The sequence below is a fragment of the Zonotrichia albicollis genome, chromosome 4, assembly GCF_047830755.1.
Source record: "Zonotrichia albicollis isolate bZonAlb1 chromosome 4, bZonAlb1.hap1, whole genome shotgun sequence".
Taxonomy (NCBI): Eukaryota; Metazoa; Chordata; class Aves; order Passeriformes; family Passerellidae; genus Zonotrichia; species Zonotrichia albicollis.
The window spans coordinates 63,032,989-63,040,737 of NC_133822.1; positions in this window are offsets into that span (position 1 = coordinate 63,032,989).

Sequence of the window (7,749 nt, forward strand, 5' to 3'; positions counted from 1 at the left end):
TGGAGTGCATATTACAAATGTTTTTGATCTGATACAGTGACAAAACACTTTCACATTCAGATGCTTCTCATGTCTATGAGCTAAAACTCATACAGCATGTAAATACCAACATAGTAATTAAATTCTTATCTGAATTAAATTCAGTGATGCCTGCATCACATGGCTACAAATAAACAATGAACTTTGTGGAAAACACTAGTGACACAACATTATACTTGATATAGTCTCCTCTGCTTAAGCAGTTAAAAAATGGTGGCATTGTTCTAACTGCAGGGTTCTTTAGCCATTAAAAAGACTTTGCAAGTGTGGGATTTCTACTGAGGTGTCTTTCTATTCATATTTGATAACACAAAGCTATGCCTTTTTCCTTGAGATCATATTATTGCTCAGCAGGTATAAGTGATACTGCTTTACTCATGCCAGTTGTGTGCCTTTTAAAACTTGTGAATATGACCTATGATAGGATTTTGAGTCAAACTCTGTAGGATTTTAGTTTGTTAAAGTGATTTACCCTATTCACTATATAATTTGAGCAAATTAATATTTTTGGAAACATACTTTGAGGAAAACCTATTAATACAAGCATTCACACTGTGCTCATCTGTGTGGTGTGTCTGCTTCTTACATAATGAGCAGGAAAAAACGGAAAAAGGAAAGAATTGATTGAATCCGTTTCTTCAAGCTTCAGCAGTGCGCATCCGCACTGTCGTCTCTTTCTATGCCATCTAGTTGGCTCTCACTATCCTGAGTCAACAGAAAACATTTGCTGTGTGCCTCTTTTCTATGAAAAGGCAAGAATATATGAAATAGTGCATGCCCATTCTGCACTGTAGAGTATTATACCCCTTTGACTCACCTCAGACAAAGTAAATGGAAATTGTACTTTTGTAGCTCAGGGCACATAATTTTAGAAGATAGGATGCACCTCTTGACAGAAGAAGGCTTGAAATATGTATGAGCATCCTTCTGAGAGTTTTCACTCTTCTGGAATTAACATAGTAAGTATTTTAGCAGATACATCAGGTTAAAAGAGTAAGGGAAGATATTCAGCCCTTGGTGTAGTCTCTCACTGCAGTAAGTCTTTTACACATAGTGTGCAAGTAGGCACAGAAGGGAACAATAACAATCTAATCATGTTTGGGGGTTTTTTTGCAGTTTTAAACATTAAAAAGCACTCTTTCTCTGCCATACTTAATTTCAGGAATCTCAAAGCCTCAGTTTTTGGTCCTCTCCTTCTCTTTGTTGCCATATCCATGGCTCTCTCATGCACTAAAAATCAAACTGGGTATTTCCAGCCATGTGAACACAAATCATTACAATTTGATCTTAAATGTTGCTGCAGCAGCTCTAAATACCATTTAGATCAGACACAGGCACCATTGCCTCTCGTACATTACCTGGGGGTAACACAAAAACATAACAGAAAAAGGAATTGTTCATATCTTGGGTTATTATCTTTGCAGAGCTGTGGTGACTGGTGCATTCATGCCAATAACATGACAAACATTTCACATTTTTTAGCAAAACCAGCAGGTTTTTGGTGTGGCTGTCACACACAAAAAAGGACTGCTGCCTTCCTTTTCAACAGAAAATCTTATAGTGACTGTGTAAATGATTTGACAGAGGACCTGGCATAAGAATAGAATCATGATCTCTCTGGGATGGCTTTGGAAAACACTGTCTGAGATAATTTCAAAAAAATATTTTGACTTACAAATCACATTTTTAATCTTCTGGTAAAAATGTAAATATATCTCAGATAGTGTTAGTCTCACTTAAGAGGATATTCTATATAAGACTAGATTAGAGAAAATGAAAGAAGCTTGTTTTGTGTTTGGCAATAAGAAAAAAGTACCTTGAACTACCATCATACACTGCTTGCATACAGAAGTGCATAACACTTGAAAAATATAGCTCTGGATTTTCGTAACAGCTAGAAATTACTCCATGTTATTTAGAGGATTTAGTGGCAGAATACGTTTTTAAAAAATAAACAGCCAATAGATTTGTATTCTACTTTGTACTTCTACAGATGCTGAAATGAACTAAAGGGGAAATTAAGAGTTTAATTTTGCCTGGCTTATATTTCTAGAAGCAAGAATTATAGACTTTGTCCATAACAACTATATAAAAGGAGGTACAGGAAGGTAATTAAGGTCCACCTTTAACAAAAAAATTATGTTACCTGCCATCCTTCAAGAGTCCAGATCTTGTTTATTATGATTCCTCAGTGTATAGGTTACATTTTAAGAATCCAGAGCAGTAATCTTTATAAATTTACTCTAGTCACAGAACAATGGCTATTGTTGATGGAGGGCTACACACATCCAAAGTGGAGGACAGCATGAAAATAGGTGGCTTGATACTTCCTTGACAGCTAGTGAAACCTTTAATTAAAAACAAGTTATTTGTTGATAACACAGAAATCTACATATGAATTTTGTGGATAACCATTTTGTTTTAGCCCAGAAAATGGTATGAACATAACTTCATTGCCACTTTAATAGGATATGTCTCACCTAACTTTAGTTGTGTGAAAATTACATGTTCAGCCTAAGGTGATTATAAAGAGAGCTCTTTAGGCAGTGAAGATATTTTCGGTGTGGGCCATTATAGCCAGAAATAGATTTCTAATACAGAATGGGATTAATTCCCTCTGGGTGTGCTCATTTCTCTCCACAGGTTAAAGCACAATGACAAGTCCAAACTAGGCACACAGTTAAGTGACATAAATCCTACGTCTAGGTGAACAAAACACACATAAAGGAGAGGATGAAATTTTAATTTTATTAACTCTGCTTCTGGAATTAGTTTAAATATATTGTCCTGAGATGTTTGTTCACCAGAAGTTTATTCACCACAACCCCTAATTTAATTTATTTCATGAATATGTGTGTATTGACCACTGAAAATGAAATTTTGCCCTGTGTTAAACAGAAAGTAGGGTCTGCAGCTGCTGTAAACTGAATGATGAAGATATGCAGAGCTTGTGCACTATAACATGCTGAGTAGCATGTTCCCATTTCTCTGGTCAGGTGAAGAAATCCATACCCATGAACTTCAAAGCAGGCAATAGGTTTGTTTTAGCCACAAAACCCATTTTATTATCCAGATTTGCCACCACAGGAAAAAAACCCTTTTAAATATACCCTAAATGATGCCAAATTATACTCAGTCCTTTCCCAGTGGGCAGCAGAAGCTGGAAGAGTGGCAGTACTTTGCAACAGATGAAAACTGAGAAGAAATCTTGGCTTATGACACATTATTTTGTATCAGGTCTTTTGGTCCTTTCTCCCCATTGTACCCAGATGGAGATAAAAAAGGAAGGCTAAAAGATTCCATGTTCTCTCCCTGCTCTGTAGCAGACTTTGCATAGCATACTTTAACTTTGGACCTGAAATGATCTGGACTAGCTGATAACAGACCTTAAAAGTTTGTTAACCAGTAAGAATTTGCATCAGCATTGCAGCCTTCCAACAGCTGTCCACAGAAAGAAGGTAACTTACAGAAAGGTTAAGTAGGAAATGGGTGTATAGCCATATTTCTGCCTGATGCAGATAAAATGGATGGCATAGAACAGACAATATGGTCCTTTATATTCACATCTCTTTCAATTTCCCATAAACTAAGACACTTTAAAGTGCATTAGTACAGACTTGCTTTTGTACAGGTTCTTTTCTTCAGAATAACAACACAGAGTAGGAATGGCTGATGACACTCATGATATACCATACTACATTAGGAATTGTTACATCATTCCGATAATAAGGGATATTTTTCTTAACCTACAACAGATTTTATATTTAGTAATGCAGTTTCCTTTTCCCTTAAAAATTTGACCTTGTCAGGTGAAATGAAGAGTAAAACAAAGAAAGAGTAATACAACACTTACTCCCTGCTAACAGCTCAGGTGCAAAGGAAAAGCTCTCAGTGGCCCCTGGCTCTATTTCTGCTCTCCCACAAGAAACACCTCAAGCAATTTTCAGCTTGTCACCCAAACATGTATTTTGATTTGATGATGAAAATTAACTCAGTATTTAAGCAACTCTTTCTGAAAAAATTTACTAAGCCTAAGTTTGGCAACCAGGGTTTACTGATTACACTACATGTCATGAAGCTGAGCCACTTAGAGGAACCAATCCCTCTTCATATGTACAACAAGCTCTACAGGATTGCTCTGATTATAATTGAGTTTTCTTCTGTTTTGAGTGAGATTTTGTGTGTGGATTTTTTGGTTTTACTTTCCCCCCCCCCCCCATCTCAGTAGATCATACTTAAGAGACTCTTCGGTCTCTGCTTGAACTGTCAAAATCCAGACACTATGTGCTAATTGCTGTGATTATGACATTAAGAATAAAATTTCTGACTCTTCTGTGGCAGTGGGGCCAGCTCAGCAATCTCTAGTGTAGGAAGGATGCATTAAAGATTTGAATATAGTGACATATTTATTCCATGAGTGTCACAGCCTTCTCTCATAATTAAATCTTTTGGGTATTCCTTTTCAAAAAAAGAGTTTTACTAACAGTTAATTTTTATGCATTTTTGGAAACAAAAAGTAACATTGGTTGATTTCCTTTGACTGGCAGAGGAGTATCTTTAAAAGTAAAATGTGGTGCTAATACCTTCCATTTCCTCCCCTTCCAATATTTTTAAGTGGAATTTCCTGATCCTCATTACAACAGTGCCCCACAGGGATGTTGATGTTTGCACATAATAATGATTGCAAGCAGCACTGTAGATAAATCTTGGCATGGAAAGAAAACAAGCTATAAATGAAAAAGAAAAAACTCTACTAGAAAGGCAAGATAATGTAGTGGGCTGGTTTTGCTGCTGTTTGAAACAAATGTATTTAAACAGAGAAAGTTAGGCTGAATAATTAAGAATTATAGAAGAGAAAATGTAGAGAAACAAACATGTACATGGTTACACTATAAATGAGATTTTTACTAGAGAGAGAACTTTCACATTTATTTCCTTATGTTTGAAATGGTGCCAAAAATGAGTGGACAGTACTTCAAGACAGATCAGACCTAAGAGCAGTGTTGCTTATTCTTTCAATTTCTTTTATTCAACAACTATACAATAATTTTGTTCCTATTTCAGCTTTCATAGTAAAACTGGGAATGGAAAATCAGACTGATATCTGTGAAACAAGGAAAGAAGCATTTGAAAGCCTTCAACATAAGGACATAACTGATACCAGGGAGAGTTCGGGCTGACTTCTTTTAGAACTCTAGTGGGTTTAGCAGTCACTGTAACTGGCCTAACATGGTTGAAAATGAGAGTGTTTTCTAAAATACTCTCAGAAAACATTAATTTGATCTCCACTGAAGGGAGATGCTCTGCTCAGTGATTACATTGTGTCCTGATGCACACAGGGATTTTGTGGCAAGACACATACTCTGTTCTTTCAAAGTCACCAGACTCACTTGGAAGGTTCCTCCTGGGTAGCAGAGCAGAATTTGACCCCAAGCCATCATTCCTCCTCTGGCTGTCAGCTCTCCCAGCAGCACGCCACACAGGCTGCAAATGGAATCTGGCTAATAACAGTCCTAGTGAGGTTATCAGTGGATGGCAGTGTGGAAATGTGTTTCCTCTGTCTCATTTCATATTCAAAAAAAAAAAAAAAAAAGAAAGGAAAAATAAAAAATTACACATACTGTTTGTATTTCTGAAATGACAGGCATGGAATGGAATTGTGTAAGTGGCTATGATTCTGTTCTCCTAGTTATTAGAACTGAAATATTTATCTGTCTGTGTGTATATATACACACACACACACATATATTACACATAGAGGAGAGTCAGAAAGGACTTAGAGAAAGGTCACTGTAATTCAATTCCAATAAGTTAAATTTAAGAAAAAAATACATCAGTGAGCAAACATATACATACCCACACACTGCTGAATGTCACCCTCCTCTGCATAGCGCTATGAGGTTGTTCTATGTGACCTCCACATTTCTCCTTCCCCCAGAAAATCCATCTTTGATAGGGCACACACAGAGAAATATATGGAAAGGTGATCAGCTTAATCTTTTATTCTGTTTGCACAAATCCACATGATTTCATTGTTAGCTGTGTTAACCCCTTACCAACTGAATATACAAAAAGAAAAAGAAAGCAATAATGAAAGGTGATGAGAAGGTGGGAAAAATTCTGTAAATATGCCACTGGAACTATATGAATAGATATAGATATAGCCACTGATATATGGGCATTAGGCTCTTCATCATGGGATTGAGGCCACTTATCTAAACCTTTTTTGGGAAGAGACTGTATTTGGTGTCCAATGAGCTAGATGGATTTACTAAAGTGATTTTGTCAAATTATAGCATTCCCTTGTGCTCAAAATGAGCTGACTTATCTTGTAAAATTAATTCAGCAAGGGACTTCTGTCCATCAGTTGTAAAATAGCATATTATGTGATGTATGCCACCCAGACCAAAATGCATTTGAGGTCTATAGAAAATCAAAGAACTTAACAGGGTTAGGAAGGGGAAGAGAATTACTGAAGTAAAAGGGATTGAACTTTTGCAGAATAACGTGTAACTTGAATCACAATTATGTTTGCAGATAGGATCTATTGTAGTACAAAGATAGCACAATGCTCAGAAACATGCCCAGTTCTTGCTTACTGCCACTGTTTATTTCCCTTTTCTGACTTGTTTATTTTTTTTTTTTTCAAATTAGTTTAGATATTTTTTTCTTTAAATTAGTTTAGATGACTATACAATGCTGTAGTCCTAGAAATGATGACATCAGAGATACCTAGTCAACCATAAATCTTAAGGGTATATTTTATAGTTTTCCAAACTCTTGCTGCATCTTTTTTCCTACCAGCTTGGTACTCCTCAGCAGAAAAAAAAATAAAAATCTCAGTGAATCTCTTTTCCCTTGGTAGAAGATAATTTATTAGAGCTGGAACTTTTGTAAAAAGTGATGGTTTTTGTATACCTGTATGATAATAAGCATGATTTTGATCTCTCACCCCTCTTTAAAAATTCATAATAACATTTTTTAAAACACTTATTTTTATTTCCAAGACTGAAGTTTCCAGCTCAGCACAATTCAGTACTTAATTTCTGAGTCTTGTGTCCTCCAGTCTCCTCCAGTACTTTGTCTTGTTTGTAGCAAAAGAGAAGGTTTATCTGAAAATCAGTACCAACTGGTAAGGAAAACACTGAGACACAAAAACCAATTGCAAGACAAGCTTAATACCAAAAAACCAACAAGTTCTATGGAACAAGCTGCAAAAGGTAGAAGCAAGGTGATTTTAGGGCAATAAAGTAATAACCACACACATTTTCAGGGCACCTAGAGCTGGGGCTGAGGCTGCTGCACCCCTGTTTTGCCCTGTTCCTGGCTGGCAAACAAGGCAGGACACCCCAGGCAGAGCCTGCCCTGCTGCCAAATGGACCTTGGCTGCCAGGTCCTGTTCTTCCCACCCTGGGGACAGCAAGTGAGGATACAGACAAACATTATGAACTTCTGTAGACTCAATATTGAATCTGTTGAATTCAACGTTCAGTAAGGTTTCTTTATTTTTTTTTAGCAAAAGGAAAAGCTCATGTACCTTTCTGATGCACCAGGACAGTGTGGAGGAACTTGGTGCATCACTGGCCATTATTCTTGACAAACTGCAGGCATGAGCAGGGGGAGTCAGAAAATGCAATGAGATCCAGCAAGAATAATCCAGTCCAATGATAAAGATAGGGGAAATAACATTTTATAGTTTAGAAAGGAGAA